This window comes from Lactuca saligna, chromosome 4 (assembly GCF_052625555.1).
Source record: "Lactuca saligna cultivar CGN05327 chromosome 4, ASM5262555v1, whole genome shotgun sequence".
NCBI classification, from domain to species: domain Eukaryota; kingdom Viridiplantae; phylum Streptophyta; class Magnoliopsida; order Asterales; family Asteraceae; genus Lactuca; species Lactuca saligna.
In genome coordinates, this window is record NC_136420.1 from 204,324,915 (window position 1) to 204,338,457 (window position 13,543).

Here is a 13,543-nt window from a genome sequence, read left to right on the forward strand (position 1 = left end):
GGTTGCGCACATTTAAAGTTTCTTAATGGGTAAGCCTAGGGCCTAGTGAGTTCGTGTTGCATATACAAGTCCATCACTTAAAAAAAAACAAATATTTTTATCATACAACAAAAATATCACCAGATGATCTAATTTAGGGGAACGATTAATTATCCAGAGAAAGAACCAAGGGTTCATTTCCCTTCTCCTTGAGACAACTCGTCATCCATTGTACTTAAGTATTTTAAATATCATAGGAAATGAGTATGATTCTAAATTCCCATCCCCTCCGATCACACACATCCGTCATGCTCACGACGATTAAATACCCACCCATTCCCACTAAATATATCATCCAAAAACACACCAGTAGATAACCAACTCGAAATAACATTTGTACACAACCATACTTATCATAAAACATACTGTCAATAAATAATAAAAAACCACATAATTAACACATGAAAAACATTTATGTGCAAGCAACCACAGAACACGAAAAAAACTCACCTTGATGACGTTACGTCTAAGCTGAATCTTATAACTCTCTTGCACCCTTTATTCCTAGCAAAAGACTAAAAATCTACCAAACCCTATAACCTTGATTTCTCCTTTGATTCTCAACCTTTTCTTGCAATTCTATTGGGGTTTCTACTCAATTTCTTGAGCTCCTTATAACGCCTAAGGCCTTGGACGTTATAAACCCTTCAAATGCTCGAATTTATTTGCTAATCAAGATGACGATTTTAGGGTATAAGACTCATTTATTTCCTAATTAAATCCGGTGACTCCTAATTAATCACCTATTATATTATTTTAATAATATTTTCAACTTATATATTTATACATCTTTTTTGAGTTATCACAAACTTCCCCCCTTCGAAAAATTATGTCCTCGGAATATGAACTAAACAACAAAATAAGGGTATTTGGTCTTCTAATCTCATACGTATTCCGATGTTGCCTCTGACTCTTTATGCTACTTTCACTAGGCTTTCATAAGTTGTATCTCCACATTCCTTAACTTTTTGACCAAATAATTTATTCCTCGTTGTAAACTCTTCCAAAATGATGACATGGAACTATGATTTGGATCATAAATAAACAAGCGAACGATCTCATTAATAACTATTCCCGAAAGTATGTTTAACCTTTTATATATTTCTTCGTTTTTGTTTTTAATTTCTATTTTGATAAGCCCGTTTAAAAAAAAATAACCCAAAGTCAGCTTTCTTACCCGAATTTTTCTTCTACTTTCCATAAAACTGTAAATTGATCATTATTCAAAACTTAATCAAATAAATATCTAAATTAATAATTGAACATCTCCACTTTCTTATAACATATATCCATTACCAGTTATCATAATCAATCCAAAACAAAATTAATTTCAAGTCTTTATACCAAAAATTATGCATTTTATTTTATTTTCCGTCAAATTAACGAGAATTCACCCGAACGGACATATGAGGTGGAACCAAGACATGAAAGAGTTGTATACAAACCTATCTAAGCAACCAATCGAGCTTAAATTAAATAACATACCTTTATTCCCAGCAAAAGACCGAAAATCTTCAAAAATCTCTAACCCCGATTTCTCCCTTGATTCCCAACCTTTTCTTGCAATTCTAGTAGGGGTTCTGCTCAATTTCTTGAACTCTTTATAAAGCCTAAGGCCTTGGACATTATAAACCCTTCAAATGCTCGAATTTAATTGATAATCAAGATGCCGATTTTAGGGATTAAAATTCCTTTATTTTTCCTTATTAAACCCAATTACTCCCAATGAATCACCCATTATATTATTTTAATAATATTGTCAACTTATATATTTATACATTTTTTGTAAGTTATCACATGCGGCCCTTCAAACATGTTTTCCCATACCGCAAGAAGTAAAAAGATATTATAATAACACTTTGTATATTATATTTTATAGTATATGTGTTGTTTATAAGTTCATAATAACGATAATAAACTTAAACATAAACTATATTTAAAGTAGGGTAAGCATGTCTCACTTACCGGGGTTTTGGCTAGGAACCAAGTTCTGCGGGGGCAGAACTTCTGAGCCAAAAAGCCCTTTTTCTTAGAGCCTTCTGGTGCTCTGGGGGCTTTCCTCTAGCACTTAGAAGTTGTTAGATGTTGAGGGAGGTTTAGAAAGAAGTTAAAGAGAGAAAGAAGGGTTGAGGTGTGAGGAAAATGAGTGAGGCTAGCATGGTATTTATAGGCTTAAAAATGCCTCAACTCGGAAAGTTCTGAGCCTACAACTCATCGAGTTGGGTGCCATCTCTAACCATCTGGTGGCAAGGAGTGCGGAGGAAACAATGGCTTAGATTGTGCCATGTCACCCACTACACATCAGCCCATCCAGACATCTAAATTCTGTAACTTTCTCATGCAACCTCCGTTTTTGACGTTCCTTATAGCCACACGTAGGTATTGACAAGATCTAAAACTATCCTTTTGACTCCATCATCTAATTCGTGATTCATTTTAAATTTTATAGTATGAGAAGATTACACTATTTACCGACCATGTAAAGTTCATAACTTCTACATACGGACTCTGTTTTTTACTATATTTTTATCATTGACCTCCTATTAATGAGAGATTTAATTCTCATTTAGGTTGTGTCCACTAAAAATCGATCAATCTAAAATTTGAATATCGAGCTGCATAATTCTCATTTAGGCTTAAAAATGCCTCAACTCGGAAAGTTCTGAGCCTACAACTCATCGAGTTGGGTGCCATCTCTAACCATCTGGTGGCAAGGAGTGCGGAGGAAACAATGGCTTAGATTGTGCCATGTCACCCACTACACATCAGCCCATCCGGACTTCTAAATTCTGTAACTTTCTCATGCAACCTCCGTTTTTGACGTTCCTTATAGCCACACGTAGGTATTGACAAGATCTAAAACTATCCTTTTGACTCCATCATCTAATTCGTGATTGATTTTAAATTTTATAGTATGAGAAGATTACACTATTTACCGACCATGTAAAGTTCATAACTTCTACATACGGACTCTGTTTTTTACTATATTTTTATCATTGACCTCCTATTAATGAGAGATTTAATTCTCATTTAGGTTGTGTCCACTAAAAATCGATCAATCTAAAATTTGAATATCGAGCTGCATAATATTATACCAAATCGTAAAAAAATCATAACTTCCTCATACAAAGTTAGATTTGGATGTTCTTTGTATGCATATTCTCGCTTTAACGTATACCACGAATTTTGTTTAGATTGATAAGGCTAAAAAGTATTTTATCACAAACTCACTTTTTATGATTTCCGGTGTCGTGTCGGTTTTGCCGTAAAACTTCTACGGGTCATAACTTCTTCGTTATAACTTGGATTTCTGCGTTCTTTGTATGTACGGACTCCTTGTGACATATACTATAATGTGGTTAATATTATTTATGCTAAATAGTGTTCTATTCAAAAGTCGTTTTTGATACTTGTAGTCTCTAAATTAACTTGCCTGAATCTAAGATTGTTACAGTTTGTGAGAGATGTGAAGATCAATTAAATACTACACGATATCAAATTATAAGTAGGGTTATTGTCACTGTAGCCCAAAAATATTTTGTATATTGGTATAAATGATCCCTCGTGACTTTATTTTTGCCTTTTAGGGGTACGTACTTGCGTTTTACCGTTTTAAAAGGTCATTATAAATAATATGAAGGGGTCATCCGGTGAACCCCTTCCTAATCATCAATTTTGATATGCCACTTGGCATTTGGTCAAATAAAATAGTCAACAAACGCTAACAAGTTTTACATATTCTCTTACTCGTTGATCTGTTGTGAAACGACATGTTTTGTGGTGGAAAGTTTATAGTTCCCGCTATGAGATTAAGCTTCATACTGATGCACGAGAAAACACACCCCAATATAAAACTCAAGACAAAAGTGCAAAGTTTAAGCTGGTTTTGCGATGGCGGAAGCTTCCTGCTCTCGAATAACCTCGCAGCCGACTCCAACTCTGTCTCCTCCATGCTTCTATTCTCTTCCTTTCCATTCTGTATGTCATCTTCCAGTGAAATGTTTGAAGAAGTTCGTTCCATCTTCGTAACCGATTAATGAGTTTTGATTTTGAAATTGATGACTCTAGAGATGAAATTGAATTCCTAAAGTGTGAAGTTAACATCTAATTAATAGTTTTATGGCCTTGAATCTATTTTTTGTTACAGGGGCATTTTAATCAGTGGGAATGGGACGAGATTGTTCGTTATATTGCCATCAATTTGTAGACAAGAGGAAATAGGTTGGAGATATGGGTCATTTACACGAAATAAGCTAGAGAACTAGAGTCGAGTCAAGGATTCTGAGATTGTGTTTTTGAAGGAGAAATTGGAGGAAGCTGAAACGGACAACAATTTGATGGAGAGAAGATTGAATTCAAGTGGCCCTTTATCACGTCACGAAAACCTTCATTTCTCAAAATTGACTCTAATCAATTTCGTATTAGATCTAAAGCACACCATGAAAGCAATTTGAAGTCTGGTTAAGTTCATGATTGCTGAAATGGAATATTCGAATTGGGATCTAGATGCAGCGGCGGAATTGTTCATGCCTTTGAATTTTTTCCGGGAACAGTTTCTCAGCGAGATCTTTGGTCTCGAGGGATGGGTAGATGGATGGAGATGAAGGATTTGATCATGAAAATATGGAATATAAATCTGGGTTTGATTGTTTGACTTGTGGGTACAAATTTTTAGAGGAGTTTGACACCATGGTTGATTTTGGTTGTTTTAGGTTTTCAAGAATATGGGATATTGTTTACTCACATGCTTACTTGGCACTTGACAAAGCAGTGTTACCTTCTAATGTCACACCCCAAAACCGAGAACGACAGAAGCATTCTGGGGCGGAGGACGTCATGTAATGTATCACAATAATGCAAAGTAGTAAACAAGCAACAACATGATCCATTGCATTAATAGTATAATTTCAAATACATGTGGGTTTTTTCATAGTATAAAACAACATAAAGAATAATCAAATATTAGACGAGTCTTGATTGCTCCGTCTTCACAAAAACCTGGTTGTCGTACCTATCTGTTTGTGACCTGATAATACAAGTTATTTTGAAAGCGAGTATCAACAATAAAGCTAGTGAATTCATACGTATTTATGTGTCTTTGATTTGTAAAAACTATCAGGAAAGACTTGTAAATGTTTGAAGAAAAGTTTGTATCAATGAACATGTCTGTAAGTAATTGTAAACATTTTAAAACCCTAGAAAATCCCATATTTCCTACTAGTATAAAAAGTAGTCTTCTATCCAAACCCAACATTTTGAAAATATACATCACTGTAAATGTGATGGTTTTTCCTTTGTTTAACTATTATTATTATAAAACTATCGTCTACCTCACCGTTTATGTGTATGTGTCACAATATAAAGATAATAAGGAAAATTGTCTATCTATATCAAATATAGTCGTTTATGTGAATGTGTCACAAAGTAAAGCTAAGAAGGAAAATAGTATAATAACTAAAATTGTATCCTTTTGTAGTAGGATATTCACGGCATGGTAAGTCGCCGAACCGTACAACCGTAGACACCCATCACTGAGCATTTTCCCTATTGTCGCTAACAGCCTTGGGTGTGGAATGGTATATCCGGAAACGTATGTAATAGATTCTATGTAATAGTATCTATGTAAATGTGTCTATGTAAACGTATCTATGTAAAAGTATTTATGTAAACGTATCTCCTATAATTGTATGTCTTGTAATTATATGTAATCGTATCTCTTCATATAGTATGTAATGTAATAGTAACTATACCTATTATAGTTACTATTAATGTACGTGTATAACTGAAAGTATGCCTTTGCTACCCAAAGGTACTGAACTGACTGATGGAACTTTTATGTCTATATATGTATACATGGTATATAACTAATATTTAGACGAGTTTCTAACGAATAACCGATGCCCTAAGGCTAGATCCCAACGAGGAAAAGCAAATAAAGCGAGCTAGTCATCCTAAGTCCTTTAAACATTACTTATATAACTATACATATATAAGCATGCATTTGAAAATATAAAAGTATAAGAGAAGTTTTGTAAAACCTTTGAAAAGTGTAATAACTACGAAATGATTACTTGATGTCAGTTTATAAAACGATTTGAAAGTAGTTTTTTGATCAGACATTTTAAAGTATAAGGAAAACCATTGTTTGAAACACAATTGTAACACAGTTTGAAGGGAAACATACAGTATTTAAGATAGTTTGATAAAGAGTTTTAAGCATGTAAAAACGTTTATGAAAGTCATTTGAAGTAATATGTTTGGTAAAACAGCTAAACGTGTAGTAAATCTATTTGTATGCTAGTTATTAATCACATGTGATTGATATAATAACTAGCATGATTCAACTTGTATCCCACCATAAAAGCATTTATAAACATTTAAAAACATTTGAAGGGTTAATTAAGGGGTATGAACTCACCTGCAGTGATTGGATCGGATGGAAGTGCCGGACAAGTGCTTGGTGTCAAGTAAAGACTTAAACACACACAATGATCCTAATAATATATAAATACATATGTATATATATACAATTAGTGATTATAACACTAATTAGACAATTATAAACATCCTAATGTGTGGAAAACAATCTAGTCAAAGTGCTAGGAGGCCATTGGTTTGCAACAAAGGAGTGCAAGGCATTGTTAGTGAGTTCATGGTCAATAGACCATACTTAATGGAGTTTACTGCCCATGGGAGTTTACTCCTGGCCGTAAACTCTCTAATGGGTCTCCATTTGAGGCTTAAAGTTATGTTGTCTTAAGTAGTTAAGTGTTCCAGGGCTTAAACAAGAGGCTAGGTGGGTTTAAGGTCCAGAAATGACCCCAACTTGAGTTTACGGCCTGGGGACCACTTCTCGATGATTTTACGGTCGTAAACGCATGGTATGAAGTACCAAATCGATGTTTTATGTCCCTAGTTCAATTGTGGTTGGTTCTAGATTAGTATCCAAGGCTTGTTAAGGGACTAGGGTGCATTTTGCCCCACTTATAGGGGTTTACGGCCCAAGAACATGTCTTGGCCATAAACTCCTTGGATCTTATGTTTCTTTGTGATTTCTAAGCTCTAAACATGTTAAACCTAGTGTACAACAAGTTAGGACAAGACTACTTATGATCTAGGAGCTTGAATGGTCGGTTTTAGCCAAGAACACCAATGTGTGTTGTTGGCGTTCTTGGTGAAACTTGAAGATCTACAAAAATGGAATGATTTCATGGATGAAATCATGTAAGATCACTAGTTCATGTAAGATATCAACTAGATAGGGAAAGAAACTTATGAGATTTGAAGATCGGGGATGAAGATCAGGACGATAGTTGGGAGGATTTGGGTAGAAATCAGCCAAGGAAGTGAAAGAATGAAACAAATGGCCAAAACTTGACCATATAGGGGAGTTTACGGCAAACATTGAGTTTATAGCTGTAAACTCCATTGTCATGGCCGTGAACTCCTTGTCAAGTTGTTTATGGCTAGTTCCTTGTGCTATAGCTTCAGTAGATAAACCCCGACACTTATCCTTTAAGTGTACAAGCCTCAGAATGCTCAAATAAACTCTTAATTGTGCTAAAAGATAACAAAAATGAGTTTTACTTTCAATGAAGTGTTTGATTGTACATGATAGAAAATTTCGGGTTGTCACATCATCCCCCCGTTAGAGGGAATTTTGTCTCGAAATTAGAATTTAGGTAAGGGAATAGGTACAAATAATCAAGCAAAGAGGTGGGGATACTTTCTATTCGATTGATTTTCGTGCTCCCAACTGAATTCAAATCCTCGGTTGGCATTCCCGTGAACTTTCACTAATGGGAATCGGCATTGTTTTGTTCATCTGAGCTCTCAATCCATGGTCACTACTGTGCTTTCACAAAGGTGAGGTTCTTGTTGATCTTGATCTCGTCGAGTGGGATTACAAGAGTCCTGATGGAAAGGTACTTTCAAGTTTGAGATGTGGAGGGTAAAATGTATGTTACTGAGTTCGCGGTGTAAGTTAAGTCATGGATGTTTCTTTGCTCTTTCTTACTACGTAAGTAGATAATTAGGTCATCTATAAGGAGGATAATGAAATGATCCAAGTAAGAATGGTGTACCATATTCATTTAGTTCATGAATACTACGGGCGTATTGGTCTTATCTGAGGGGTATCACCCAAAACTAGTAGTGTCCGCATCGTGTTTGGAAGATTGTCCTCGGGACATCCTTCACTAACATTCGTAATTGGTGATATTCAGATCTTAGGTCTATTTCTGAAAGGTAAACCATTCCTTGCGGTTGGTCAACCAATTCATCTATACGAGGCAGAGTGTAACGCCCGTAGATCAGGGCTAATCAATTAAACGACAATAACCATCACAAATGACTTTTTGATAGAATATTATTTAGAATGAATATCCTTAACTAAGTTGTATTATATGTCACAAGGTTTCCGTGCATATGAAGAACGCCGAAATCCGAGTTATAATGAAGAAGTTATGACCTGTCGAAGTTTTGCGATAGAACCGGCACGACACAGCACGATGTAAATAGTGAATTTACGTTAGAGCGATATTTGGCCTTACAGATCTAACTGAAAGTCGTAGAATACGTTAAACCAAGAGCGTGTATAAAAAGAACGTCCGAATCTGACTTCGTATGAGGAAGTTCTGATTTTCTAAGTTTCGACTTAGTGGTATGCAGCTCGAATACTCGATTTGAGATCGAGCGGTTTTTAGCCGAAACAATCTAAACGAGAATTGAAGATCTTGTATATAGTAGTCCAACGGTAAAAAGACACACGAAAACGGATGTCGGATGAAGAAGTTATGAATTTATAACAGAGTTTTCCTGTCCCGGCCTACTAAAAATAAATAATACAAATATAAAGTATAAATTAGCCAACGTAGTCTAAATAAAAGTTGTAGAGCATAATTTCACCTACGCGTGGATGAAAAGAACACTGAAATCGAAGCTCGTATGTGAAATTTATGACTTTTTTAAGATCGTGGCTCACATACCAAAGCTTATCAGAAGCTTACGCCCAACGTAACCAAGATTACGCCCAGCGTACTTGGAAATTACGCCCAACGTAATCCCATACCCAGCAGCCTATAAATAGAAACCGAGATCAGCCATTTTCTTTGCTCATTTTTTTCTTCTCTCTACTTTTTGCCTCTATTTATGTGCCAATTATATCCCTAAGCTCCAGTATAATTCCCGAGCCCTGAAGCAAGTTCCGAAGCATCAAGGATCCCGAGAAGTGAGATTCCCGAGCTGAAGCTTTGCCCACGAGAAGCCTGCTTTTTGTGAAGATCTTCCAGATCTACCCAAGAATACTACTTCTACAAGTCGTAGCGTTGTCCGATCATCTTTTTATCAAGTGAGTGTATAGTCAGTTTCATCTGACACATAGATATGAAGTATTTAATAAAATACGTGTTATGTGTATATATATATATATATATATATATATTGCTGTTGTTTATATGCGTGAGTGTATAGTCACTTTCATCTTACACATAGATATGAAGTATTTTATAAAATACATGTTATGTTTATATATATATATATATATATATATATATATATATTGTTTTTTATATGTGTGAGTGTATAATTACTTTCTTCTACCACATATATATGAAGTATTTGCTATGAAATATGTGCTATGTGTTTATACGTTGTTTGTTTACTTGAGATGGATGTTGAACAAATGTTTTATACAGGTTTTTAAATAATTTAAATTATATATATGTAATTTATATCTACAAATATGTTGGGTAGAACATGGGTAGATGAAATAGTTGGTGTGTGATGAAAGATGAGTTTGAGGATGAGACAAAAGATGATATAGATCATGAGATAAGGGTCACAGGTGAAAAATGAGTGAAACCTTTACCCAAACGATGGCCCCTGTCATTCAGCAGAGTAGGGATGACAACTACATACTATTCTAGACAGTCCAGTGGAACACTAGTAAGCTCGCAACTTGTAGGTGTTGTAGACTTAATGTTCACCGGTGTACTCTAGAAACCGTGGCAGCTATAGATTTAGTGCCTCATAATAAAATGATGGTAGCTATGGATTTAGTACAGTGTAGATGAACCATAGTAGCTATGGATTTAGTACTATGTAGATTAACCTCAGGCAGCAATGGACTTTGTGCCAATTCCATAGGTCAATTCCTTAGGAACGAATGAAGGAAGGATAGTCGATTCTTAGGGTTAAACCTTAAGAAATAAAGAAGATAACGGGGATGGGTAATTGGGTTGATTGTTTGATGATTGAATATAATAATTATATTATTGTGGGTTGAAAACTCTATATGCTCACCAGGCTCCCAAGCCTAACCCACTCAGTTTTCTTTGTATCACAGGTATCAATACGAAGAGATATTTCACTAGAGATTAAAGGAGATGTAAATCATTAGTGTCAATAAATGTAAGTTTTGTTTATGCTAATGTGTCTGTATCGGAACATGACACCCCGAGATTTTGTTATATAATGAAAATATTTTTCTTTAAGAAATTCTTTGATAATTTTTTATCATATTTTGTTTTGGGGAGAAATTCCGCAACACTTTTCTTTGAACGATTACTCTGATTTTAAAAACAAAGCATAAATAAATCAGTATTTTCTGGCCATGAAATTGGGGATGTCACACAAAGTGTAATGATTTCTAATGGAAATCTTGTCGAGGTCTCCAACACGAGGACTTCCCATGGGTCACCCATCCTAGTACTACTCTCGCCCAAGCACACTTAACTGCAAAGTTCTGATGGGATCCAATGCATTAGTGCTAGTATGATCGCACCCTCTGAAGTCTATCTTCTTGAAGAATAAGACTGGAGGTCTCTAGAGTGAGGAGCTTGGTCTTCCAATTCCATTGTTGAGTAGTTATTAAGCTTTCCGGACGCTTTTGTATCTCCGTGGATGTGAGATTGTAGGGCAATCTGGTTATAAAAGTCGTATTGGGTTCAAAGTTTGTTCGCATGACGATGCGATTACTCGTAGTCTTAGGCAGTATTCGTCCTGATGTTCATAATAGAAGTGATACATGGTTCATCCATCACAGTCTCGTGTATACGAGTTGCATATAATTGAGACTAAAAAGGTAGTCTAATAAATGATTCTTCTTTAAACTCACATCCCAATGAGGAAAAGAAGTTAAAATGGAATCATCAAATCTAAACCTGTAGAAACTTGATTATATACCACTCTTGTGTATACATTCTTCATTGATAGATTAACCGTATGGGTCTTTCGATTGAACTTGATGTATTGTACGAGTGGTACTTTGGGGAGGTTTTTTGAGTTTTCTTTGGAAGATAAGAAACATAAGGTACTCTATGCATGAGTACTTCGAAGTTCTGGAATGACGACTTCGTTAGAAAGGCGATTTCGGAGAAAGAGGTTTACGCACAAAACTAATATTGTGAGGATTGAATTGACTCAAGCTGAAAGATAATATCAGACTCACTTGGAAGTAATGACATTAGATTTGAACATAAAGGCGTTACAGACAAAACACAACAGCGCAACTTTTAACGGAGTTACAGTACTTTAGAGTAACTACAGGAATACCGTTGCGAACAAAGTATACTACAAAAGGCAAGTATACACAGCACAAAGGTCCCTTTACTGATGGGATCTCGCAATAGATAAGACTCAAGTTGCACTAGTTTTAAACATGTTTAAAATCATACATAATACTGACAATTGGAAGGGAACCTATGTTATAGTAGGGTCCTTCATTGCCTTTTTCCATTCTGAGGTCAAACTCCTCCTGCTCCACCATCGTACATCTCTGTTGGACAGTCCCTCTTGAAGTTTCCCATTACGCCATATAGATGACATATCCGAGAAATTTCGACATTGGTGGTTGAAGTAATGTTTTGGATCCGAGTCCTGCAGCAATGGGTAGTATGTCCGTTCTTGTTGTAGTTATAGCAGTGTAACAGACGATAACTACCTAGTTGATGGAAGCTGCACTTATTACACTTCGGTAGGTTTCCGGCATACTGTCTGACTAGGTTAGGGTCCTACCATTGCTTCCAAGTTGTTGTGCAACCAATTGAGAACTCTAAGAACTCATATGCAAAACCAACTTTAACTGGAATGGGCACATAAATTGAAATATGTCAACACGATAGGTTATAAACCTCAAGTCGTGTGCTAGTGAAGAACTTCGGGTTTTATTCTTGATTAGTTCTTGAGACTTTCAAGACCTTTAAGACTCCCACTGTCCTCTTGACATACAAGACTTTCTTGTCAGATATTCAAGAGATAGTGTGGATTCTATTTAAGACAAACACTTCACACAATTGGCCTTAGTTACTCTTTGTTTTATCCAAAACATCACAACTTAACAATTTCAAATGTACAAGAGTATAAAAGTTTTACTCTTACATTTGACAAGTGTTTCAAACCTTCTTTAAGACATGTCACTCAAGTTACAATCTTAGAGTATAACTCTAAGAATTGTTTTTGGAACGAAGTATGAATCTTCTTCTTGATTTAACAACTTCAACAATTCATAGCTCCTCTTCTTAGCTATCAGAATGCACTTAGAGGATGAATTGTGATAAGGTCTTTTAATCATTAAGATGATCATATAACATGATACTAAAGTACTCTCCCATCTTTTCATATTTGAGAAACTTTTATCCTTCTGCCTAATTTGATTTTTCTCATTCGTTCTGCCATACACTGAAATCTTTCTAATGCTTCAGAATTATATTTAGGCCTGTAAGTATAACCATATTTACTAGACTTAGTAAATAAAGACGAATAGTCTTATCCATCTTTGTGGTGGACTTTGGACAGTGCACAAGAATGTGTACTTGATCCCTTAGTCCTTCACTTGATTCACATATACATGTGAACAAGGAACCAGTCTTAATTTTCCAAAGATAAAAAATTCTCATTCATCATGCTATACAGCTTGCATGATTCCAAGTTTCTGTCCAATTGAAACTTGGGTGATGAGGATCCTTCCTTATTTGGTAAATTTAGACATTACCACAAATGAAAGAATCAATTTTATATTTCCATTATTGCTAGAAACATACAAACATCAAGTTTCCATAAATACCAATGCAATGATATTTTAAAATAAGTAAAATCAAAATGTTTTTTCTTTTATTTTAAAATATTTGCGGGAAAACTATCCTTACAGTGCAAAAGCACATGAAAACTTTGTTGTTATATATTCCGAAGCAATATATCGTAACTCCTAAGAAGTAGCTCAAGAATCCAATCTTCAAACTATGCGATAGAAATCCATCTACGCGATCAGATTCAACATACTCTTTCTTTAAGTTGCTTCACTTTTCTTTAATTCTTACAATATCAACATGTGCCCTAGTCACATCACGTTACATGAATTTCAGAATAGAAACTTAACAGAGTTAGATAATGGACTTTACCTGGAGTAGAGTCAGACTTATTGACTTTACCAGCCTTGTGATCTTTCAGGTAAATTGGCAGCTTCGCAACCAACGCCCCTTACCATGTACCATTTTCAATGTCCATG

The 13,543-nt window shown here is 35.2% G+C and overlaps 1 pseudogene; it reads right to left on the reverse strand.

Annotated features, from left to right (window-relative positions):
* Window positions 1-10,706: 10,706 nt before the first annotated feature.
* On the reverse strand, window positions 10,707-10,824 carry LOC145044754 (5S ribosomal RNA; annotated as a pseudogene).
* Between the last annotated feature and the right edge of the window lie 2,719 nt (window positions 10,825-13,543).